The following is a 27,407-nucleotide window of genomic DNA, read 5'->3' on the forward strand; positions in this document are numbered from 1 at the left end:
GGCTGCCCAGATCGTCACCGAAACCCCGCCATGTTTCACTCTTGGGGCATAAACTTGACCTCAAGTCGGAAACAGTGTGAAAGAAGCCTCGTGCGAGCAAATTACTTTCTTCCATTGGTCCATACTCCAGGTTTCATGGCTTCGGCACCACGTTTTCCTGTTACGGACATTTGCATCACTGACGTTGGCTTTTGAATTCCAGTTCGCACTTCAGTTCCCTGCTTGTGGAGCTGCTTATAGACGCTCCCAGTGTTCACGAGTCCGACATTCAGTTCTGCAGAGACTATTGCATTTGTCGTCCCCTTATTTTTCGACACCATCCTCCTCCACGACCGTCTTCACCATCAATCAACAGACACGTTCGTCCGCGTAGTAACTTAGCGCGTCATGTTGTTTCTGTTTCCCTGTATGCCGTATAAGTCCTCGATACGGCACCACTCCACACTCTAAACTCTACGGCTAAATTGTTTACGAATCACCCAATATACGATCACCAATGACCTGTTCACGTTCTGATTCACTTACCCTTGACATAAAGCACTCACAACTACACAGAACAATGTTCTGACCACGATGGTCACTTGACTACATTGCACTCTTGCTGTTCGTGGTCAAATACGACAGCGCAACCTGCAGGCTTGGCTAACATCTGAATTTGTGTTCAAGAATACCTTTCTCACGGTGTTTCCATATTTTCGTCCAACCGCTATATGCCCTTAAGTGTTTGTTGAATGTCTTCCAATCTGTCTTTTCCTACATTCTTTACCTCCTACAGCCCTTTCTAGCGCCATGGAAGTTACACTTACTGGCCATTAAAATTGCTACACCACGAAGATGACGTGCTACAGACGCGAAATTTAACAGACAGGAAGAAGATGCTGTGATATGCAAATGATTAGCTTTTCAGAGCATTCACACAAGGTTGGCGCCGGTGGCGACAGCTACAACCTGCTGACATGAGGAAACTTCCAACCGATTTCTCATACACAAACAGCAGTTGACCGGCGTTGCCTGGTGAAACGTTGTTGTGATGCCTCGTGTAAAGAGGAGAAATGCGTACCATCACGTTTCCGACTTTGATAAAGGTCGGATTGTAGCCTATCGCGATTGCGGTTTAGCGTATCGCAACATTGCTGCTCGCGTTGGTCGAGATCCATTGACTGTTAGCAGAATCTGGAATCGATGGGTTCAGGAGGGTAATACGGAACGCCGTGCTGGATCCCAACGGCCTCGTATCACTAGCAGTCGAGATGACAGACATCTTATCCGCATGGCTGTAACGGATCGTGCAGCCACGTCTCGATCCCTGAGTCAACAGGTGGGGACGTTTGCAAGACAACAACCACCTGCTCGAACACTTCGACGACGTTTGCAGCAGCATGGACTATCAGCACTGAGACCATGGCTGGGGTTACCCTTGACGCTGCATCACAGACAGGAGCGCCTGCGATTGTGTACTCAACGACGAACCTGGGTGCACGAATGGCAAAACGTCATTTTTTCGGATGAATCCAGGTTCTGTTTACAGCATCAGAATGGTCGCATCCGTGTTTGGCGACATCGCGGTGAACGCACATTGGAAGCGTTTATTCGCCATCACCATACTGGCGTATCACCCGGCGTGACGGTATGGGTGCCATTGGTTACAGGTCTCGGTAACCTCTTGTTCGCATTGACGGCACTTTGAACAGTGGACGTTACATTTCAAATGTGTTACGACCCGTGGCCCTACCCTTCATTCGATCCCTGTGAAACCCTACATTTCAGCAGGATAATGTATGACCGCATGTTGCAGGTCCTGTACGGGCCTTCCCGGCAGAAAATGTTCGACTGCTGCCCTGGCTAGCACATTCTCCAGATCTCTCACCAACTGAAAACGTCTGATCAATGGTTGCCGAGCAACTGGCTCGTCACAATACGCCAGTCACTACTTAGATGAACTGTGGTATTGTGTTGAAGCTGCATGGACAGCTGTACCTGTACACGCCATCCAACCTCTGTTCGACTCAATGCCCAGGTTTATCAAGGCCGTTATTACGGCCAGAGGTGGTTGTTCTGGGTACTGATTTCTCAGGATCTATGCACCCAAATTGCGTGAAAATGTAATCTCATGTCAGTTCTAGTATAATATATTTGTCCAATGAATACCCGTTTATCATCTGCATTCTTCTTGGTGTAGTAATTGTAATGGCCAGTAGTGTATTTCCTGATGTATTAACAAATGTCCTATCATCCTGTCCCTTCTTCTCGTCAGTATTTTCCATATATTCCTTTATATTCCTTTCCTCCCCGATTCTCCGGACAGCCTCCTCATTCCTTACCGTATCAGTCCATCTGATTTGCAACTTTCTTCTGTAGCCCAACATCTCAAATGCTTCCATTTTCTCTTTTCCAATTTTCTCACATCCGTTAATCACTGGCATACAACGCTGTCTTCCAGTTGTACATTCTCATAAATTTGTTCCCAAATTAAGATCAATGTTCAATAGTAGTATATTTGTTTTGGCCAAGAATGCCCTGTATTAGCTTATCCTTATATCCTCTTGGCTTTGTACGTTATGCTTCACTTTGCTTCCAAGGCACAAGAATTCCTTAACTTCTCTACTTCATCACCAATTTTGATATTAAGTTCATAGTTTCATTTTTCTTCAGTTTACTCTCATCCATATTCTGTACCCATAAAAATCATTCATTCCATTCAACACGTCCTGAAATTCTTTCTCAATTTCACTGAGAATAATAATGTTATCTGCGAATCTTACCGTTGATATTCCTTCACTCCCTATTTTAATCCCACTCCTGAACGTTTCTTTCATTTAAGTCATTGCTTCCCCGATACACAGATTGAACTTCAGGGGCGAAAGACTGCGTCCCTTACGCCCTTTTTAATCTAGATACTTAGTTTTTGGTCTTGTATTCTTACGGTTCCGTCTTGGTCCTGTACGTACGAGATGTGATCAGAAAGCAACAGGAATTTTTCTTTTTCTTAAAGTATCTTATTAATTCATCAATATCAAATTTTTCCCCCTTAAAGTAATCCCCCTCAGATATAATATACTTGTGCCAGCGCTTTTTCCAATTGTGGAACCACTTCTGGAATACACTTTTCATTACGGTGTTCAGTTCCTTCAGCGATTCTGTTTTCATCACATCATTGTTGGCAAAACGACGTCCTTTCATGGTTGTCTTCAACCTAGGGAACAGAAAGAAGTCGCAGGGGACCATGTCTGGCGAATATGGCGGCTGAGGCAACATCACGGTTTTGTTGTCTGCCAAAAAGTCATGAACAAGCATTGAAGTGTGAGCGGGTGCATTATTGTGATGCAATTTCCACGAAAGGTATTGCCAGAATTTTGGTCGCTTTCTTCGGATCGGATTACTTCACGAAAACGGCCCATAACTTCCACGCAGTATTCCTTATTGACCATACAACCATAAGGCATGAACTCATGATGTCATCGGAGAAAATAGTGAGAAGAACCTTCATATGTGATCGAACATGTCGAGCTTTTTTTTGTATTGGCTCTTCAAGCAGTTTCCATTGGGACGAATGGCCTTGGTTTCGACGTCTATCCGTACACCCGTGTTTCGTCACCCATTATAACCGTCTTTAAAAGTTCTGGATCGTTCCGACTTCATTCAGCGGTCCCTGAGCGATGGCTACGCGACATCGTTTTTGGTCCAAATGAAACAGTTTCCGAACAAGCTTTGCTGCTACACGTTTCATGCCCAAAACATGCGAAAAAATTGCTAGACATGAGCCAAAGGATATGCGAACAGCTACAGCAATCTCGCTGCACACTTCTTACACACTGTCGTCAGTAATTGATGTGCAGCCGGCCGCTGTGGTCGAGCGGTTCTAGGGGCTTCAGTCCGGAACCACGCGGCTGCTATGGTCGCAGGTTCGAATCCTGCCTCGGGCATTGATGTGTGTGATGTCCTTAGGTTAGTTAGGTTTACGTATTTCTAAGTCTAGGGGACTGATGTCCTCAGATGTTAAGTCCCATAGTGCTCAGAGCCATTTGAATTGGTGTGCTAGGGCGTCCGGAGCGGTCGTCGTCTTCGACGTCTTCTCGCCCTCTTTGAAACTTGTGTACCACTCGTAAATCCTTGTTTTACTCATAGTAGTTTCGCCAAAAGCCGAAGTGAACATTTCGAATGCGGTGTTGCACTTTATTCCATTTTTCAAGCAAAATGTAATGCAAATTCTTTTACCCATATTTTTCGAAAGTCAAAATTCGTCGAACATTCGAAAACAGTTATAACCTTTTGACTGTCAACAATAAACTGAATATTCAAAACAGTTTAAAATGCAGAAATACATCAGGAACATGTGTACCAAAAAGATTAAAAAGAAAATTTGAAAATCGGATGTATAAAGCCTGTGAAATTAAAAAAAAAAAAAAAAAATCCGTTACTTTTTGATCACACCTCGTGTTGCTTATTACCTGTCTTTTCCTATAGCTTACGCCTATTTTACTCAGAATTTCTAACAATGTTGGCCATTAAAATTGCAACACCAATAATGATGGCAAATAATGCAATTTTACACTGTCCAGTTGTAAGGTGGCCGAATAAATGGTCAGATTCACACCTTACATGAGACCTTCACAAATCGCAATGATAAGGTGAATATGATACCTAATGTAAATCGACAGTTATGAGAACATTTGCCTATCAATATGTAATACAAAAAGGGATGACAGTCAGTCGATGGTAATTAACACACCAATCCTATACAATGCATGTCTTTGAGCGGAAAGTAGAACAGGGAACGCGAGTCGAGACGCTTTTAGTTTTGAAAAATCAGCTCCACAAGAGCGTAGCGAAGCCGCGCTGCGGAAGTTACGCCGGAAACCACTTAAATGGGTGGCAGGAAGGAGGACAGCGACCCTAAACCAGGTGATTCAAGCTGGAGGACCGCCTGTAGCAAGGCATCTGCTCAAGGGCAGAGGAGAAGCTTTAGAAAACTGCGTTACGGAATTCTAACGGGATACAAACAAAAGAGTGACGCATTTTCGTCCAGCAAGTGTGACACATGGAAAGGGCAATGTACTTTAGGCGTCTAGAATGGGCACAAAACGTCCGATTGGCGGAAACGCACTAGGAGGGAGAAAAATACTGAAGTTTCGACGCAATTTGACAGAAGGGACGTTGCGATTGGTAGAGGGTGTTTCTACAAAATAAGAGGAATGCTCCTATTGGTTGAAGAAAGCTGGGACGTGAAAAAGGAACCCAAGTGGTGGGAGGCAGTTCTGCCATGAGTAGGACAAGAGAGAAATTTTAAGGGACTCTTCTCTGAATTGGCGTCAAGTGCAGAACGGAGCGCTTAACGCTCCGTACGACACAGAGAACAAATTTGTGTGGACACTGCGTCCACAGCGGCTGCACTCCAGCTAAAGAATTAGCTGTAGCAACGTTTAGCTCCAACTGTGGAGAAACGAACCAGCCAAATTAGTTAGTTGTTCTTGCGAGAACTGAGAGGGCACTATAATATGCACGCTACTCCAACCATGCGCGTGTATATCGCCACATAATAAGACTAGGGCTGAGTACATGTTTTCTGGCATAACGAGAAACATAGGGAAAGTTTCTGCTGAAAAGTTTAGCAAAGACCAGATTAGTTTTGTAGGAATTTCAGTGGGAGAGAGCGACTTTGCAGACAGCAGTACCAGAATGGGATTTTCACTCTGCAGTGGAGTGTGACTGATATGAAACTTCTTGGCAGATTAAAACTGGGAGGATGAGGTACTGCTGGCAGAAATAAAGCTGTGAGGACGGGGCGTGAGTCGTGCTTGGGTAGCTCAGTTGGTAGAGCACTTGCCCGCGAAAGGCAAAGGTCCCGAGTTTGAGTCGCGGTCCGGCACACAGTTTTAATCTGTCAGGAAGTTTCAGACAGCAGCACGTCGCAGCTTAAGGTAAATATCGCGTGCAGAGGCGTAGCTTTGTTGGTTCACCCTCTTGCGTCCACTGTAAACTCGAGCGGCCTTGGGTAATCTTTTCGCTCAGATTTGTCACTTGACTAACCATCCACCGTAGACTTGATTGTAATCCTAAATAGTACTGAACTTTGAACCGGAATCGGACGATTTTCGTAGTACTGACCAACATCATAACGTATGTGTCGGAGCAATTTTGTAAAGAAACGTCCAAATAAACTTTCATATTGTTCTCCTTAGAATTAATGTAAAGAAACTTCCAATTAACCCCCCCCCCCCCCCCCCGTGAACCATGGACCTTGCCGTTGGTGGGCAGGCTTGCGTGCCTCAGCCGTACCGTACGTGCAACCACAACGGGCGTGTATCTGTTGAGAGGCCAGACAAACGTGAGGTTCCAGAAGAGGGGCAGCAGCCTTTTCAGTAGTTGCAGGTTGCAGGGGCAACAGTCTAGATGATTGACAGATCTGGCCTTGTAACACTATCCAAAACGGACTTGCTATGCTGGTACAGCGAACGGCTGAAAGCAAGGGGAAACTACAGCTGTAATTTTTCCTGACGGCATGCAGCATTACTGTATGGTTAAATGATAAAGGCGTCCTCTTGGGTAAAATATTCCGGAGGTAAAATAGTCCCCCATTCGGATATCCTGGCGGGGAATACTCAACAAGACGCCGTTATCAGGAGAAAGAAAACTGGTGTTCTACGGATTGGAGCGTGGAATGTCAGATCCCTTAATCGGGCAGGTAGGGTAGAAAATTTAAAAAGGGAAATGGAGGAGTTAAAGTTAGATATAGTGGGAATTAGTGAAGTTCGGTGGCAGGAGGAACAAGACTTTTGGTCAGGCGAATACAGGATTATAAACACAAAAGCAAATAGGGGTAATGCAGGAGTAGGTTTAATAATGAATAAAAAATAGGAGTGCGGGTAAGCTACTACAAACAGCATAGTGAACGCATTATTGTGGCCAAGATAGACACGAAGCCCACACCTACTACAGTAGTACAAGTTTATATGCCAACTAGGTATGCAGACGACGAAGAAATTGAAGAAATGTATGACGAAATCAAAGAAATTATTCAGATAGTGAAGGGAGACGAAAATTTAATAGTCATGGGTAACTGGAATTCGGTAGTAGGAAAAGGGAGAGAAGGAAACGTAGTAGGTGAATATGGATTAAGGCTAAGAAATGAAAGACGAAGCCGCCTGGTAGAATTTTGCACAGAGCACAACTTAATCATAGCTAACACTTGGTTCAAGAATCATAAAAGAAGGCTGTATACGTGGAAGAAGCCTGGAGATACTGACAGGTTTCAGATAGATTATATAATGGTAAGACAGAGATTTAGGAACCAGGTTTTAAATTGTAAGACATTTCCAGGGGCGGATGTGGACTCTGACCACAATCTATTGGTTATGAACTGTAGATTAAAACTGAAAAAACTGCAAAAAGGTGGGAATTTAAGGAGATTGGACCTGGATAAGCTGACTAAACCAGAGGATGTACAGAGTTTCAGGGAGAGCATAAGGGAACAACTGAGAGGAATGGGGGAAAGAAATACAGTAGAAGAAGGATGGGTAGCTTTGAGGGATGAAGTAGTGAAGGCAGCAGAGGATCAAGTAGGTAAAACGACGAGGGCCAGTAGAACTCCTTGGGTAACACAAGGAATATTGAATTTAATTGATGAAAGGAGAAAATATAAAAATGCAGTAAATGAAGCAGGTAAAAAGGAATACAAACGTCTCAGAAATGAGATCGACAGGAAGTGCAAAATGGCTAAGCAGGGATGGCTAGAGGACAAATGTAAGGATGTAGAGGCTTATCTCACTAGGGGTAAGATAGAGACTGCCTACAGGAAAATTAAAGAGATCTTTGGAGAAAAGAGAACCATATGTATGAATATCAAGAGCTCAGATGGAAACCCAGTTCTAAGCAAAGAAGGGAAAGCTGAAAGATGGAAGGAGTACATAGAGGGTCTATACAAGGGCGACGTACTTGAGGACAATATTATGGAAATGGAAGAGGATGTAGATGAAATGGGAGATATGATACTGCGTGAAGAGTTTGACAGAGCACTGAAAGACCTGAGTCGAAACAAGGCCCAGGGAGTAGGCAGCACTCCATTAGAACTACTGACAGCCTTGGGAGAGCCAGTCCTGACAAAACTCTACCATCTGGTGAGCAAGATGTATGAGACAGGCGAAATACCCTCAGACTTCAGGAAGAATATAATAATTCAAATGCCAAAGGAAGCAGGTGTTGACAGATGTGAAAATTACCGAACTATCAGTTTAATAAGCCACAGCTGCAAAATACTAACGCGAATTATTTACGGACGAATGGAAAAAGTAGTAGAAACTGAACTCGGGGAGGATCAGTTTGGATTCCGTAGAAATATTGGAACACGTGAGGCAATACTGACCCTCTGACTTATCTTAGAAGTTAGATTAAGGAAAGGCAAACCTACATTTCTAGCATTTGTAGACTTAGAGAAAGCTTTTGACAATGTTGACTGGAATACTCTCTTTCAAATTCTAAAGGTGGCAGGGGTAAAATACAGGGAGCGAAAGGCTATTTACAATTTGTACAGAAACCAGATGGCAGTTATTGGCAGTTATAAGAGTCGAGGGACATAATGGGAAACAGTGGTTGGGAAGGGAGTGAGACAGGGTTGTAGCCTTTCCCCGATGTTATTCAATCTGTATATTGAGCAAGCAGTGAAGGAAACAAAAGAAAAATTCGGTGTAGGTATTAAAATCCATGGAGAAGAAATAAAAACTTTGAGGTTCGCCGATGACATTGTAATTCTGTCAGAGACAGCAAAGGAGTGGGCGAGCAGTCGAACGGAATGGATAGTGTCTTGAAAGGAGGATATAATATGAACATCAACAAAAGCAAAACGAGGATAATGGAATGTAGACGAATTAAGTCGGGTGATGCTGAGGGAATTAGATTAGGAAATAAGACACTTAAAGTAGTAAAGGAGTCTTGATATTTGGAGAGCAAAATAACTGATGATGCTCGAAGTAGAGAGGATATAAAATGTAGACTGGCAATGGCAAGCAAAGCGTTTCTGAAGAAGAGAAATTTGTTAATATCGAGTATAGATTTAAGCGTGAGGAAGTCATTTCTGAAAGTATTTGTATGGAGTGTAGCCATGTATGGAAGTGAAACATGGACGATAAATAGTTTTGACAAGAAGAGAATAGAAGCTTTCGAAATGTGGTGCTACAGAAGAATGCTGAAGATTAGAGGGGTAGATCACATGAGGAGGTATTGAATAGAATTGGGGAGAAGGGAAGTTTGTGGCACAACTTGACTAGAAGAAGGGATCGGTTGGTAGGACATGTTCTGAGGCATCAAGGGATCACCAATTAAGTATTGGAGGGCAGCGTGGAGGTTAAAAATCGTAGGGGGAGACCAAGAGATGAATACACTAAGCAGATTCAGAAGGATGTAGGTTGCAGTAGGTACTGGGAGATGAAGAAGCTTGCACAGGATAGAGTAGCATGGAGAGCTGCATCAAACCAGTCTCAGGACTGAAGACCACAACAACAACAACAATATTGTGCTTAAGATTAATGTTCTTTCAGAGAATTATTATTTAACATTGTTGTGTATTAACTTATTTCACTTTTTGATGTTGACAAGATGTGTTATCCATTGCGCTGTTTTTATGTTGGCGAGTTGAAAGCTGTGTGGAAAGCTGTAATTTGGTGAGAAATATTGCGACATTAAACTTGTCATTTCACCTAACACTGTTGCTCTCAATGCAAGAATAAGCAAGCAAAAACAAAAACCCCGCAACCTTACATAGTCACATTAATGTGACCACCCCTTATGTTCGACGTCAACGTTCAATAACCACTCACAGGCGGCAAGTGGCAGCACTAGCAGTGGAGGCTACATAAAGCGTCTCGGGGGACGTGGAATACAGTGCAGTCGTTGACGTGTTGCGGAAACAGAACGATTTATCTGACATGGAAAAGGGTGTCTAATGGGACCACATTTTTTGTACCGCCATCTGCCGCTGTAACCGCGCTACAGCGTCTGTGATGGTGTGACTGTGAAGAGAAAGAGAAAGGAGAATAGACGCGCGGGATTAACCGAGTGGTCTCAGGCGCTGCAGTCATGGACTGTGCGGCTGGTCCCGGCGGAGGTTCGGGTCCTCCCTCGGGCATGGGTGTGTGTGTTTGTCCTTAGGATAATTTAGGTTAAGTAGTGTGTAAGCTTGGGGACTCATGACCTTAGCAGTTTAGTCCCAGAAGATTTCATACACATTTGAACATTTTTGAAGGAGAATAAGCATATATGTTATACACTCGCCTGCTGCTGTAAAGAAACGAAGATCACACATGTAGCGCAAATAATTACCTAATTCACCGTCTTCCCAAGGCATAATGTCATCCCTTGTTCATCTGGGACGCACTCTGCCCACTCAGGCGTTGGAGGCGGATCAGGCTCACAGTACCCTCGCTCACGCGCCATTTCCTCAACGGTTGCTCGTTGCTGTATTTCTCTTCCAGCCTATCTATTTTTCAGAGTTCGTGTACTGTAACAAGAGAAAACATTGTAAACTCGCTAAAATGCGAATATACACGTAATTTGAACACTAAATCGTGTACTTACACATCTGATCTGCTGGTGGAATGCATGCCGTAGTGGCCGTGCGGTTCTAGGCACTACAGTCTGGAACCGAGCAACCGCTACGGTCACAGGTTCGAATCCTGCCTCGGGCATGGATGTGTGTGATGTCCTTAGGTTAGTTAGGTTTAATTAGTTCTAAGTTCTAGGCGACTGATGTCCTCAGAAGTTAAGTCACATAGTGCTCAGAGCCATTTGAACCATTTGCTGGTGGAATAACAGCTGGAGGATGATCCACGATCTGAGGGAGCTGAAGTACAGATCCTCTTCCAGCCTCCAGCTGTCGAAACAAATCCTGCTGCGTTTGGTGCATGTGGGCTATAACAAAAAGAACAAGAATTTGAAAAACACAGAAGTCGTTTTAACGAAATCTACAACATAAAGAACACACAGACAGGTACTAAACCCGAGCTAGGAAAATACTTAATACTACTTGTACAACGAGAATACACTGACGCCAAATTATGCATGAGAACACACGCAGAGTAGTCGTTCAACGACAAAGCACACACATATAGCTAGTAAATCTCAGAAATAACTATCGCTTTAACGAGGACACACACCCAGCCACTTGATCCTAGTTCCCCGGCAAGGAAACTGTTTTAACGAAATCTGTAGTCAGCAAAATAGCAACCCAGAATATCAACGGTACAGTAGACGCTTTTGATGAAATCAGTTAGCACCGAAATGGAGAGCACAATTTACGAAATAGCACTCCTTTTAACGACAAAACTCACTTAGGGCCACGAAATAACAGTTGTTTGAAATAACGAAAATACATGGAGCTATCTGGTTCTGACTGTGAGACATTTTATGATTAGACACATATACAGCGAAAACACAAAGAATGAAATCACGAGCTATGAAAAAAATGGTAACTTACAGGGGAGATCTGATGGCTGAATCACAGCTGGAGCTCGCTGTTCCGTCTCAGGCTCCAATTGCCCAACAATTTCGTTTATATATATGCTAAAACGACAGCAAGTATTCATTACTACGTAATTCTCAGTTCATAATTACAATTTTTACCATGAAAAAGCTTGCACAGGATAGAGTAGCATGGAGAGCTGCATCAAACCAGTCTCAGGACTGAAGACCACAACAACAACAACCATGTAACAGCAATATTGCCAGTCGCACGCTTCTGAAAGCACGAAGTTATGTACTCGCGTGGTAGATCACTCACCTCCTGCCGTCTTGACGGTTTGACATCGCTAGCATTGCCTGTGGTGTTCGAAGAGTGCTTCATCTTACACATCACAGGAACAAACATAGTAACCGACGAAGAGACAATCGCAGCTGCGAACTAAGACGGAATAAGGGGGTTTGTGACAGGATCTGGTTTATTTACAGCCAGGCTCCTACCCTATTTTAGTGGCAGCCAATTGGAACGGTTGTCGTTGTCAGCAAGTTGGGATACGCTTGTTGGGGATACTCACACACACGTACACACACACACACACACACACACACACAAACACACACACACACACACACACACACACACACACACTGTTCGTCCTATAGACAGAAACCTGCATAAGTTCCCCTGCTACTGGAAAACCTTTTGTGACCGTACCTCTTCTTTCAGCTAAATTGTTGTGTTCTTGCCAAAACTGCGACTTCTCACAAATGTAGAGGGAAACTGCATGCTTTTAGGCTCTTCTAAGGTCACCTCCGACAACTATGTAAGTTCGTGAGTTCGAGGGAAGCCTTTGTCAGCATTCTGCAGCCCTCCCAGGAGAGTCTACATCAAAGCTGTCGGCTGTTTTAACCCGTTAGTTCTAAGAACGTGTTTGTCGACATTCTGCACCGCTCCCAGGAGAGTCTTTAATCGTCCACATCAAAGCTGTCGGCTTTATAATTTTCGTAAGATTCTTGGATGTCTTTGAGGAATTGAGGATTTGCTGGAAGCATTGTTCTTTGTTGGTGAGAGCATATGTTCACCATTATTTTCTAGGAAGATCTTTGAAAGCGTCACTGCTGTTGGGGTGAGACGATTTCTGCTTAAACTGTCCCTTTGTCAGCAAGTCAGAGTCCTGGTATTTTTCCGATGCAGCTGCAAGGATGCCTTTAAAGAATGGAAACATTATTGTTTGTATGTGTCCTCCATTATTTTTTGTTTTCTAAGAACCTGACGCCGTTGTTAGAATAAGACAGTTTCTGTTTAAGCTTTCCCTTTCTCGGAAAGCCAGAGTTCTAGTATTTTTCCGCTGCAGCTGCAAGGATGCGCTTGAAGAATGGGAAACATCGTTGTTTGTATATGTTCTCCGTTATTCTGTCTAGGGGCCTTTGAAACTACCACCGCTGTGGGGGTGGGACGGTACCTGAGACCGACCTCATAATGATTTCCGGTATTCGCTTAGCATCAAAGGAAACCACAGACATAATAGAGTTTTGTTAGAATACAAAAGCACGCTGCCACCCCTCCGCATTCACTTTCCACCGCCCTCCTCGCAGCAGCTGCAGATACCGCTAGCATGCTTAGTCTGCCAACACACGCCGGCAAGCACAGCACGTATCGTCATGGTGCCGAGGGAATTTTTTTCGATAGCTTTGCTACAATGCTTTTTTCCAGTTTGTTTGTGTGGCATGGCCGCTCCCAGACAGAACTTGCAAACTCAGCAGCAGAGTAACAGAGTGCCATTGCGGTGGTGCGTAAAACTTTTGGATTAGCTCTCCATTTTGATGTTGTTAGCTCGCCAAGTACTAGTTATTCCGTGATTGGACTTTTGCCCTGCTCTTCTCAATGTGCCGCTTGAATGGCAGTGTGCTATCAACAGTAACTCCCAAGTACACTCGGAAAGGGCAGTGTGTTAATTTTGTGTCATTCCACCAAACATTCAGATCTCGCTTCGCCTCTCTGACGTATTACTGGATGTCTTAAGCCAACAAGAGTAGAACACCCGTACTGCTTATCTGGAATTGCTCCGCCAAATGTCCTACGTTCAATACAGAGCAGAATTGAACGAACAAAACAGGTTCGCCGGCCGGTTCTAGGCGCTTCAGTCTGGAACGGCGCGACCGCTACTGTCGCAGGTTCGGATCCTGCCTCGGGCGTGGATGTGTGTGATGTCCTTAGGTTAGTTAGGTTTACGTAGTTCTAAGTTCTAGGAGACTGATGACCCAGAAGTTGAGTCCCATAGTGCTCAGAGCAATTTTCGAACCAAAACAAGTTCAAGATAAACGTCGTCCGCTACATGTGTACCAAATGGTACCAAAACGCCTTAAGTCAAGAAGTAGTTTTCTCCACGCAACCGAACCACTCACAGATCCACCAAAAACTTCTAGAAAAAGACTGTGGCAGTAAAAACAAGAATCTGCTCACGATTCTGAGGAAGTGCTGCCACCAAGTGCGGAGTGGGAGAAATGGAAAACCCTGAGCGGTCTGCGTTCAGGAATGGGCAGATGTAACAAAAATCTGCACAAGTGGGGAATTAGTGAAAGCGCTTTGTGTCCGTGTGGGAACATCCAGACCATGAACCACCTGCTTCAACGTCCGCTAGTAAACCATCCAAGAGCGTGCACGGCCCAAGATCTGAGGGCGTGCAGCGAAACAGCGAGGGCACATGTGGACTTCTGGAAGAATGAGATATGAAGCAAACACTGCATAATATTTTATTATACTGTATATAATGTATTTTATTTTATAAATTAGCGTTGTAGTATCGTAAATTTTATAGAAGATAAATTATTCTATAATGTGTGAATTTATTGTAAATTGTTCGTAGTTCGCATCCGAAATATATAATGCTTTTTTCGTTGATTTCCGATGTGTGTTGCCTTATGGTTCGTTGTTTACGAGTGTAGGCACAATGGATAAAACCATTACACATCTATCTTTGGGGACCATGTTTACCTCTACATGCAGTTTGTTTTTGCTCGGCACAATGACATCTATCAGCAGGACAATGCAATGCGTCACACTCCTCGCTGTGTATGTGCTTGGTTCGAAGCGCACCAGGATGAGTTCACCGTACTCCGGCAGCCATCAAACTCCCTGGATTTAAACCCAGTAGGGAATCCGTGAGACCATCTGGATCGGGCTGAACGCGCCATGGACCCTCAACCGAGAAATGTAGCACAGCATGTCTCACTGTCGTGTGCCGTGCATAACGTGGTTATTCAGGCTTTTGACAAGTGATAACATTAATGAGGCTGGACAGTGTACTTACAGTGTGTATACTGCATAGTAGAAGAATACATAATTAAATTTGTGATTTGGAGCTAAACTAAACTATACTCCTTAACTCCTCCCGCACAGGCCCTGAAGGCCCAAAGGTACCGACTGGCCGCCGTGTCATCCACAGCCTACAGGCGTCACTGGATGCGGATATGGAGGGGCATGTGGTCAGCACACCGCTCTCCCGGCCATATGTCAGTTTCCGAGACTGGAGCCGCTACTTTTCAATCAAGCAGCTCCTCGGTTTGCCTCACAAGGGCTGAGCGCATCCCGCTTGCCAACAGCGCTCGGCAGACCAGATTGTCACCCATCCAAGTGCTAGCCCAGCCCGACAGCACTTAACTTCAGTGATTTGACGGGAACCGGTGTTACCACTGCGGCAAGGTCGTTGGCTTTGGAGCTACACAGTGGGGCCAATTTAACACACAGAGCTGCCACTTCTGGCACCAATAATGGTTTCAGGCCGGCTGAGAATCCAATCGTACTGAGCTTAGATGATAGACATGGGTACGTGCATTCCACACTGCTTCAACACAGCTGTAGAGGATGGTGAAGGGCGATGTACCAGTCTTTTGGCAGACCGTGGCCAGAAGTTCTTAATGAGTGAGAGATCTGGAGAACGTGCTGGCTGGGGTAACAGTTGAACACCCTATATATTGACGAAGGTCAGGTCAGCACAGGTCACATTCTGCCTTGTGTTATCTTTTTGAAAGATAAAGTCATGGAGACCCCGAATATAGGTCCACAGCCCTTACATGATTAGAGTGTACTGTGTGAAGGATGGGCATTTGAGTACGTCGATTTAATGTAGGGAATCTGAGTTTGAAAGAAATAAAGGTTTCGTAAATTTTAGGGGTAGGCGCAGCAGTGAACTTGGAATCTGAGATGGATGCATGGTTGTTATGAAGTATTTAGAGAGGAGAAGAAAAACAATGTGGTTGTTTAGGTACATGGATTCTGAATCACAGTTAAGAGATATGAAGGAGAAAAGAAGATAGGAGAGGTACTGCTATGTGGTGAAGGAGAGGGAGGCTCTGTTACATATGACAGGACAGATTCATAATTATCAGGAAGGACATCACCATCCGGATGTGGGAGTAGTTAGAAGTCGTAATGGAAGAAAATATACACGTTCTGTGGATGTATGGTTGAGGGACGTTTTGGTGTGTTTGCAGTATAGTAACAGAACTTGAGATTACGGGGAAAACTGAGAAGTAGAACATTCTTAGACGTTTACATATCCTGACAAGAATGGGGATACCTTATCAGTTGGTACATGTTAGAAGTCCAGACAACAGTGGACAGCGTAGGTGTAGACTCGATTACAGTTTTATAGGTATAGATGGTGCAAGGATTTAGGCAATTATCCACCGATTTGTAGTGCATGCACTTGTTTAGAAATGTATTTCTTGTGCAAGTAACAGCTGGGTGTATGTGCTCTGTCATGTACTCAAAGGCCTCATGCAAAGAGAAAAAGTCGGACAATGTTTTCTTACTCTTTTTTACTTAATTATTTCCTTTTTGTGTCAGCCAAGGGCGACAGCCTTACGGCGACCTTCCATACCTGTTATTCTGCTCAGCACGTTGCTGGCTTGAGCAATAGATCATAGTGCTGGCTCTTTCCGTGACCTACATAATCATATTGAGGTTGCTAAAGGGAAGTGTATACGAAAGGAGAATATTCTGTCTTCCGAAGTCTAAATCGGGTATTGAACTTGTCACTGAAGTAGAAGCACTGTAAAAATAAGTATAATTCGCCTTTAAGAAGCTGTGTTTTTAATTTCTTTGTTCGGGTTTCAATCCTCGGTTACCATTCGTTTTCTTTTGCGACATTGCGTTTTTAAGGTCTGTCAGCCTTTGTTAATGTGAAAAATGTCACGTTTTACTGTGTCATGAGATCTAAGTTAAACCGTATTTCTCCCCATAACTGACTGGATACGCCAGTTCAGGGTCGGAGGACGGGGAGGGGGGGGGGGGGGGGGGGAGGCATTAGGACCTGTGAAGCGTAATACTGTGGTATACAAACTAGCCTAGAGTTGAGAACATCTTTACTTATCTATACTTAACTATATTGTATGCCATTTTAGCTACATATCGTTGGAATGGTGCTGACGAAACAAGTAAAGAGAATTCTGCTTGTTGGGAACGTAATCGTAAAGAAGCCCACAAAGGCAGTAGTAATGTTCTTCTTCTATTTTTCGTACAAGATTTCCTTTTATAGTGATAGCCATACTGATACTTCGAATATTCGAAAGCAATGCTTTGGTGTTGCTTAGAAAGGTGTATTTTTAGGTGTCAGCCCTATTTAACTTATATAACTTCCAAACTCTGAAACTTAGCGTTGTTTGGTTCAAATGGCTCTGAGCACTATGGGACTCAACATCTTAGGTCATAAATCCCCTAGAACTTAGAACTACTTAAACCTAACTAACCTAAGGACATCACACAGACCCATGCCCGAGGCAGGATTCGAACCTGCGACCGTAGCAGCCTCGCGGTTCCGGACTGCAGCGCCAGAACCGCACGCCCACCGCAGCCGGCTAGCGTTGTTTGACTAAGTAGAAAACATTCATATTTGTCCAATTTTTTTTAGCTATGTGACACTTGCAGTTTTGACCTATGACCCCGAGAACTTTCTGAGATTCCAATGACGTTGTTGGGAAGTTAAGAAGTGCTGTTTGTGGTGTATAATTTATGGTTCAGTTGTCGCATTGTGGGGCTTATGACAGTGCAATGTGATAGTCCCATTCCTTAAATCAATGCGTAAGAGTTGTGGCAATTTAACCTTTTCTTACGCTTTAATTTCACAAATACAAGAGAACAGACGGTCGGTCCGCCTCTAGTAAATAAATGTTTCCGGTACAGTCGTGGCGCAACTACGTGGTGTAGGCAAACCAAGTTTATTTCGTGGACCAAGCGGGCGATGGACAACAGCTGTCGTCCTTTGCTACTCCAGGCTAGATGAAGAGGAGAGGGAACATTACACTGGTCCCAATTTTCCAATTGAACCTTCCCGCATACATCTGGCTAATGCGGCTAATATTGCCAGTCACCACTTCGACTGCTGTCACGGACCTTTGCGATACGCAGACACTCTTCAAAACCGCGCCGGCTCGATTGGCCGAGCGGTTCTAGGCGCTTCAGCATGGAACCGCGCGACCGCTACGGTCGCAGGTTCGAATCCTGCCTCGGGCACGGATGTGTGTGATGTCCTTAGGTTAGTTAGGTTTAAGTAGTTCTAATTGTAAGTTCTAGGGGACTGATGACCTCAGATGTCAAGTCCCATAGTGCTCAGAGCCATTTTTTTTCCAAAACTGCTTAAAATTTCTATGTCGACCGTCTGCTGTGAGACCCAATATCCAAACATGAACAGAGAATCATTGCCTTAATTGTTACAACACAAGCTAATTTAATGAGAACTTCGGGCTTTGTCGCATATTAGTCAACGTCGGAACGCCATATAGACTGAGGTGACAAAAGTCGTGGGATATGTCTTAATATCGTGTCGGACCTCATTTTGCCCGGGTTCGATTCCCAGTCGGATTGAGGATTTTCTCCGCCCGCGGACTGGCTGTTTGTGTTGTCCTTCATTGTCTTATCATCATTCGGGACGTGGCGAGACTGGAAGCGGAAAGATTGGGAACTCGTACGGGCGCCGACGACCACGACGTTGAGCGCCTCACAAACCGACATCACCATCATCCTTTTGCCCGTCTTGGTACAGCAGATCGACGTGGCAAGGACTCAACAAGTCGTTGGAAGTACCCTACAGAAATAATGAGCCATGCCGCCGCTATAGCCGTCCAAAATTGCGAAAGTGTTACCGGTGCAGGATTTTGTGCACGACCTGACCTCTAGATTATGTCCCAGAAATGTTCGATGGGATTTATGTCGGGCGATCTGAGCGGCCAAATCATTCGCTCCAATTGTCGAGAATGCTCTTCAAACAAGTAGCGAAGAGTTGTGGCCCAGTGACATGGTGCGTTCTCATCCATAAAAATTCCATCGTTTTTAGGAACATGAAGTCCATGAATGGTTGCAAATGGTCTCCAAGTAGCCGAGCGTAACCAAGAGCCAGGTAATTCCACGTAAACACAGATCACACCATTATGGACCCACCAGCAGCTTGCACAGTGCCTTGTTGACAACTCAGGGCCATGGCTTCGTAGGGTCATCGCCAAACCATCATCTCTTACCAGCTGAAGTCGGGACTCATCTTACCGGGCCATGGTTTTCCGGTCATCTAGGATCCAACCGCTATGGTCAAGAGCCCAGCAGAGCGCCGAACACGATGTCGGGCTGTTAGCCAAAGGCACTCGTATCAGTAGTCTGCTGCCATAGCCCATTCACGCCACATTTCGCCGCACTGTCGTAACGGATATATTAGTCGAACGTCCCACATTGATTTCGGCGGTTATTCGTACAGTGTTGCTTGTCTGTCAGCACTGATAACTTTACGTAAACGCTGCTGCTCTTAGCACTTAAGTGAATGCCGCCGGCGACTGCGTTGTCCATAACGAGTGGTAATGCCAGAAAATGTGGTATTTCCGGCACACCCTTGACTCCGTGGATAATGAAACATTGAATTCCGTAACGAATTTCGAAATGGAATGTCCCACGCGTCTAGCTCCAACTACTACTCTGCGATCAAAGTCTGTTAATTCCTGTTGTGTGGTCTTAATCAAGTCGGAAAGCTTTTCACATGAATCACCTGAGTACAAATGACAGCTCCGGCAATGTACTACCCTTTTGTACCTTGTGTACGCGATAGTACCGCTATCTGTATGAGTGCATGACTTTTGTCACCTCAGTGTATTGTTGTTGTTGTGGTCTTCAGTCCTGAGACTGGTTTGATGCACCTCTCCATGCTACTCTATCCTGTGCAAGCTTCTTCATCTCTGAGTAACTACTGCAACCTACATCCTTCTGAATCTGCTTAGTGTATTCATCTCTTGGTCTCACCTCAGTGTAAATGCTCAATAAATTCTAATGGTCGAGGCTACAAAGTATGGCTCTGAGCACTATGGGACTTAACATCTATGGTCATCAGTCCCCTAGAACTTAGAACTACTTAAACCTAAGTAACCTAAGGACATCACACAACACCCAGTTATCACGAGGCAGAGAAAATCCCTGACCCCGCCGGGAATCGAACCCGGGAACCCGGGCGTGACAAGCGAGAACGCTACCGCACGACCACGAGCTGCGGACGAGGTTACGAAGAAAGGCGGTGTGCGTCAACAAGTAACGCCTTACTATTGTGAATGAAACGAGAAAGGAGAGAAATAAAGCTCGTACATGAAGTTCCCACACTGTACAGTAGCTTACGGAACGTGGAGGTTATGCGTTCTGCGAGCATATCTAAGTTATACGAAACACCTTCACTTTGTCCCCAATTTTATCTAGGTCCGTAACATGTTTAGATAAGCTTTCTCTCTTACCGGTAGCTGATCGAAATCTATTTGGCTGAAGGTAGTCACCAGAACACTACCATTACATTAAATAAATTGTTTTGTGTAGTGACGGATTTACGGTTGTACACGATGCGCGGATAAGAGGCAACTAAGTTAAGGGTAATGGAGAGTGAATTCCTACTGAGCTGCCGAGCTATAACCCGGGATGCCGGCGCAGCACATAAAGCGACGTACGCCTCACTCACTTGAGCTGTAAAAGGTTTACACCTGTGCGTTGTAAGGATTCTTGCAGGCGCTTCAGCGAGCAGCCCCCCACCCATCACACACACACACACACACACACACACACACACACACACACACACACTCACACCGCGACACCTCGGTGAGAAAACTCCACAGGTCGCGACAGAATGAAATAAGGTGCTACGCCAAGTACCCTCTGCAATGCACTTCACGATTGTTTACAGAATGCAGTTGCACCATGGAAACGTAAAAAGAAGTAGAATATGCAAACAATAATCTGATATGATCCATTATAAGTGGTACTGAAAGTCTGCGACTGTGAAAACAATAGGTTTGTTTATAAATAACTCATCTGCCACGAGTCACGATTTTCTTTATTTTATTTTTCGCACTACGCTTATGTACTTATGCACTTACAGTTTAGTGTGTGTGAGACTCTGCACAAATGGACCATAAGCAAACCGTAAGTACAAATTCTTTTAAATGTCGCCACTAACTTCCCAAAAAGATCGACATCCAACTAAAAATCGCGTCTTTTCTTATATACTGCAGTAAAGTCAACGAAATGAAGCAGAATCTCACACATCGACAACATCACATTGGAATGACATATGAAACACAAAAAACGCACTTGAAAATGGGAATCATTTCCCGAAACGCGTCGTGCGAAAAATAAAACAAAGAAAATCGTGAAAGGTAGCAGATGAGTTATTTATAACAAACCTAATGCAAACAGTATACGATTTTTTCAAAAACGTTTTGATCTAACCTGCTTAGCTTCCTTATGGCCATGTTATTTTCGTGAACCACACTTCTGCCACTTAGGACATTTCGTCATCTACAGATACAAAAGTAATATTTGGTATGCCATAGGGGACTGTGCCAAAATCGTTCCTGTTCGTCTTCCGCGGTAATGACCGAGTCGTAGTACCAGGCTTCTTGCAAATGGTTGATTTACCTGTGAGGCTATTCTACCCAGTAAAATTGCAGAAGTAACCAGTTAGATCTCAATATCAACTTCGTGGGTGGTATCTTATGACGGTAGGGTTAATAAGGCACAACTGGTCAGTCATGTCACACAAATATTTGGGAGTAGGGGTACGTAGCCATATGAAATGCAACGACCACATAGGCGGTGTTTTAGGTAAGGCAGATGTACGGTTGTGATTCATGGGTAGGAAAGTGGAAACTGTAGGTTCTTTACGAAAGAGACTGCATACAAAATACTTGTACGCCACATCTTTGAGTTCTGCTTAAGATTATGGAACCCTTATCATGTCGGACTAATGGAAAAATAGAGACTATACAAATAGGGACAGGCTTGTTTGACTGACGAGATAGTGTAACAGAAATATTGAAAATCTAAACTGAGAGACTCGAACAAATTCTCCATATATCTCGCAAAGAACAGCTTAGGAATCTTTAGGTGCCGTCCTTCAACGCTGAAACTGTGAATTCTCTTCAGCCTCCTACGTGATATCCCGTACAGGCGGTGTGGATAAAAACTTGGCACATAACAGCTCGCACAGACGCTTACAACATTTCATTCTTCTGATGTTTCAGCGGTTTGGTATGCGACAGAACAAAAGGTGCCTTCTGCTAAGCATTTCACAAAGATTCGAAGAGTATAGTTGTAAGTGTAGAGATGTCGTGTCGTTTTTCAAACACAAAATCATTACTAGAATATATTTTTGTCTGCCTTTTAGCAACTTGTCAGAGAGCAACATTTGATTTTATATTCGGTTTCTGTTCCGGGGCGTCTCGAGACACGTCTTCGGTCTGGAATCTCATTTAGAGGAGTGAATTCACTGATGAGTTTCGCATTGAACTGAGCCCCGAAGACCAGTAAAGACGTGTGTGCGGAGATGTCCTGGACGTCAGTGGGATACCAACCTGACTGTTACCCACCATATGGCTCGACAGCCAGGAGTGATGGTCTGCCGTGCCATTTCTTCTCAGAGCAGGACCTCTTTGGTTGTCATCCGCGGCACTCTACAGCACATTGTTGCGTCGACAATATTCTTCGCCTCGTTTTGTTGCCCTTCTCGGCAAGCCATCCTGGGCTTACATTTCAACAATACAGGGTGTTTATAAATGAATATCGGGGTTTTAACGCTTTATAATATTTATTATATTAAACTAACAGTTATAAATGATATGTCAAATGAAAGAGCAACTCAAACAGTTTTACCAAGAACCTTATAAACGTTCAATGTGAGCACCATTTGTCACACGGTACACATCAAGTCTATAGCCGAGTTCTTTCCAAACGTTGATACGTGTGTCTTGAGTAGATTGTAGCAACAGCTGCTTCAGTCCGGTTTCTTAATTCAGGGAGATGTGCTGGTGGCGGAGGCACGTACACACGACCCTTGATGAAGCCTCAAAGGAAAAAATCTCATGGAAATCTCATGGCGTTAGGTCGGGTGAACGTGGAGGCCATGCAAAGCAAGCCCTGTCATTGGACTCCTTGCGGCCTATCCAGCGTTTGGGTATACTGAAGTTCGACCAATCGTGTACTTCGCTATGCCAGTGAGGTGGCACACAATCTTGCTGGAAAATGAAGTTCTCTGGCTCATCTTCTTCCAACTGAGGGAAGAGCCATTGCTCTAGTGTATCAAATTAAGAAGTGCCAGTTACAGTAGGTTCACCAAAAAAAGAACACTTTCTGTTCACTAGTCGCCATCTTCGCTACTACCGCTGTCTAGCGCATGCGCACTGGTGCCAAACACAACTGTTTGAGTTGCTGTTAAAGCCCCGATATTCATTTATAAACACCCTGTATAATGCCCACCCGCACACGACGACTTTGGTTACTAACGTTAATAACTCACTCAAGAAGGCTAGGAGAGTATTTCGGCTCGAAAGAACAAATAAAAGTTGTTTGCATCACACTTAGACAATGAATTGACTTCGTTCAGTTCCATTACGATGGACCTAGAGGAATATTGGCAAACTTTAAACGGATTGTAAATCATACTCTGGTGAAACACGTGCCGAGTAAATGGATTGAGGACAGAAACGACGCACTGTGGTTTAAGAACGAAGTTCGACAAATGTTGAAGAAGCATAGGCTGTTGCACTCTCGGTTCAAAAGAGAACGCGCAAAAGACAACAGGCATAAGGTAATAGAAATTGGTGCGTCTGTAGAAACATCCATGCGCTACCACCGCCCTGCCTTAGCAGTAGATCTTGCCGAGAACCCGAGAAAATTCTGGTACTACGCAAAATCACTAAGTGGGTTTAAGGCTTCTATCCAGTCACTCTTTGACCAGTCTGACGTGGCAGTAGAAGATAGCAAAAGTGAAGCCAAAGTTATAACTTTCCAATTTAAGAAATCGTTCGCGCGGGAGAATCGTACAAGCATACCGCCGTTTGATCATCGCACAGACTCCCGCGTGGAGGACACTGTAAAAAGCATCGGTGGTCTGAAGAAACAACTGAAAGAGTTGAAAGGAAATAATCGCTAGCTCCTGATGGAATCCCAGTTCGCTTCTACATGGGGTACTCTGCAGCGTTGGCCCCTCACTTACGAGTCGCTTGCATTTGTCGCGAATCTCCCGCCCAGAGCAAAGTTCAAAAATGGTTCAAATGGCTCCGAGCACTATGGGACTTACATCTGTGGTCATCAGTCCCCTAGAACTCAGAACTACTTAAACCTAACTAACCTAAGGACATCACACACATCCATGCCCGAGGCAGGATTCGAACCTGCGACCGTAGCGGTCACGCGGTTCCAGACGGAAGCGCCTAGAACCGCACGGCCACAACGGGCGGCCCCAGTGGAAAGTCCCGGGCGACCGGAGAAAAGCGCACGTGACTTCTGTATATAAGAAGGGTAAAATAACGGACCCGCAAAGTTACAGACATCGGCTTGCTGAAGAATCCTTGAACATTTTCTCACTTAGAAAATAATGTTTCCTTGAGAGGGAAAAGCTGCCGTCCACAAATCAGAACTGTTTTAGAAAGCATCGCTCGTGCGAAACTCAGCTTACCCTTTTCTCACATGAGATCCTGCGAACCATGGATGAAGGACAACAGGCGGATTCCATGTTCCTAGATTTCCGTAAAGCACTTGATACAGAACCCAGTATGTTGTCCTCATCAGAGACAAGGGTATCATAAGGAGTACCCCAGGAAAGTGTTATAGGACTGCTACTATTTTCTGTGTTCATAAATTATCTGGCGGACAGGATAAGCGGAAGTCTGCAGCTGTTTGCTGATGATGCTGCGGTGTATGGGAAGGAGTCGTCGTTGAGTGACTGTAGGAGGATACAAGACAACTTAGACAAAATTTCCAGCTGATGTGATGAATGTAAGCTAGCTACAAATGTAGAAAAAAGTTAATGCTGATGAGTAGGGAAAACAAACCCATAATACGTATGTTTTTGGATAGGGTCTGCCTTCAGCAAAACACAATTTTGTTTTTTAACCCAAACATGTTTCACTGCAGTTGCAGCAACTTCAGTGGGCTTTTATTTTTCATCTGTTAAAGATAAAGAATGTTCTTTACTGCTTGTATACATGTAACAATTAGCTTTTAAATTGTAATTACAGATATTTGAAAAAACACATAAATTATGAATTCATACCTTTTTTAGCACATGGTGTGGTTTTTATGATGTTTTCTGTTTTTACAGTGACTGTTTTGTTCCACAGTTTTTTGTCTGCAACCACTTGCACCTTAAAGTAGATCAATTATTTAAGCCAACTTTATGCTTTGAAAATTGTTATTTCTATGCCTGAAATTAATTCTGTGTGTGTGTGTGTGTCCATTTACATAATGTTTCACTTGTGTTTTCTTTTTCCTCAACTTCATCACTGTCAAACACTATATATTCAGCTGTCACTGTCACTGTTTCACTGTTTACCAGCTGTAAAAACAAACATGGCTGGCAGTGGAACAGTTGAAGGTGTAAAGACAAGCTGGCTGTCAGTAGAACAGTTGAAGGTGTTCCTGGCGGCTGTTCTGAATCTTTCAGAGGTGTCTGTGAATTTGTGTGTGTGTGTGTGTGTGTGTGTGTGTGTGTGTGTGTGTAAAGGGAGAGAGTGAGTGTGACAGGCGGTTTTAGGATTTTGTGTGTGTGTGTGTGTGTGTGTGTGTGTGTGTGTGTGTGTGTGTGTGTGTGTGTCACACTCACTCTTTATTTTCACACACAAACACACACACACACACACACACACACACACACACACAAATCCTAAAACCTACTGTCACACTCACTCTCTCGCTTTCGATCTGATTGAGAAGTGTAGTGCCACGTTGTGTGGCACCACATTCTGCAATTATCCTTAATTTATGAGCATCAGTGTAGTAACAGACGAAGACCTCTAGATTTTTAAATACTCTGTTAGTTTGTTTATTAAAACTAGTTTCAGAAAGTGCAAATAATCCACCAGAAAACGCAGTGTGTTTCGAAGTTCTTAATCAGTAAGAGAAACGCGGGCGAAGCCGTGACGGGTTAACTGCTAGTTTTATGAACTTTTTTTGCAGGCGAGAATCAAGAAAAAATAATATTTATACAGCGTGATAGGTCATATGCTGTATTTTGATCAGACCAAAAAACAGTTGATAAAGTCCTATAAACTAGGCGTTCTGCTGCATTGTGAAGGTAAAACTGAGTAAACTGGAATACATTTTTGTAATAAATACTGTATTTACTTCCATCAATACCCTTCTTTTAAAAAAGACAATACTGATGAATTACCTTGAACTCTTTTCACAGGATTCCTCTAGATACATACAGTGACTATAACTTTACTATTATACCAACACCGGACTGTAAGTGACTGTCGCGTGACGTTCAGTTGATGGTCTCCCTCCTGGCCACTCCTAGAAACTTAGGGCAAAACCAAGCAGATTCGTGCTTATCTGTCCCGCTCCTTTATCACTTCTAGTCGTATCAGCACGATTCATTAAAACTTGGAATAATGTCTTTTTAGTGAGCAATGTAAGTGGATTTGATTCACTAGCACAGTAGCGAATTCTGCAAACCATTACTTCTTAGTGTGTAAAAGCTTTTGTTGTGTGTAATTAGTTAATCTTGGATATATTCGTTCAACGGTGTCATTTTTGTCAAGTAAGACTCAAAAGATTGAAACTGTTTTTTAAAAAATATTGGGACGGGGGCGTGGACATGTCCCCCCCTGTTCCCCCCTGACGGTGACGCTCATGCATTTGCTACATTTCTTGCCCAGGAATGGGGCCGTGATTCACGTTATGAGCTACGGATACGAACTCACGTCACTGCCAAACGTATTTGGGAAGCCTTTTCCTTTTTTTGGAGTGGAAAAGGTTTTTTTGGTTTTATTCGTTTTGTAAATGAACTTACACTTTGACACGGAAGTAGCTCCTTTGCGGTGTGTCGGCTCGTGCTGTGTGCCGGTATTTTTTTTTTAATAAAGAACGAATCTCGTACACACATTTTATCGCCACTTGTCAGTAGTTGATGCGATCTCGTACGAAGCGTTTCGTTATTATCGAGGCGTATCACTTTTCTTTTGCATAGATATGGATCCCAAGAAGCGCAAAGTTGATAGGGAAGATAGGAAGTTTTTGACTGAGTAGACTGAACAACATTGTTTTAAGCTTCCTGATACGCCTGGAGATGTTCCAGTTTTCCTCATTTGTAACAGAACTGTTGCTCTCGTTAAAAGTGCCAATTTAAAGCGATACTACGAAACAACTCATCGGCAGTGTCATAAAAATTTTCCTCTGGGTAGTGAAGCTCGTCAAGAGAAACTCCAGGCATAGCTTGCTTCTTACAAAAGAGCACGACTTTCCTAGTTCGCTCAATGAGCAAGAAAAACCTGCGGAAGCAGAGATGCGTGTGTGTTGGACGCTTTATAAACACCAGAAGCTCATTCCAGACTCTGAGCTAGTGAAAAATGTGTCGTGGAAATGATCGTGTCACTTTTTGACGAAAAAAACGATGTTGTTGCCGCAGTTCAAGGTGTTTCATTATCGGAAAGGAGTAATACAA

The sequence above is a fragment of the Schistocerca piceifrons genome, chromosome 2, assembly GCF_021461385.2.
Source record: "Schistocerca piceifrons isolate TAMUIC-IGC-003096 chromosome 2, iqSchPice1.1, whole genome shotgun sequence".
NCBI lineage: Eukaryota > Metazoa > Arthropoda > Insecta > Orthoptera > Acrididae > Schistocerca > Schistocerca piceifrons.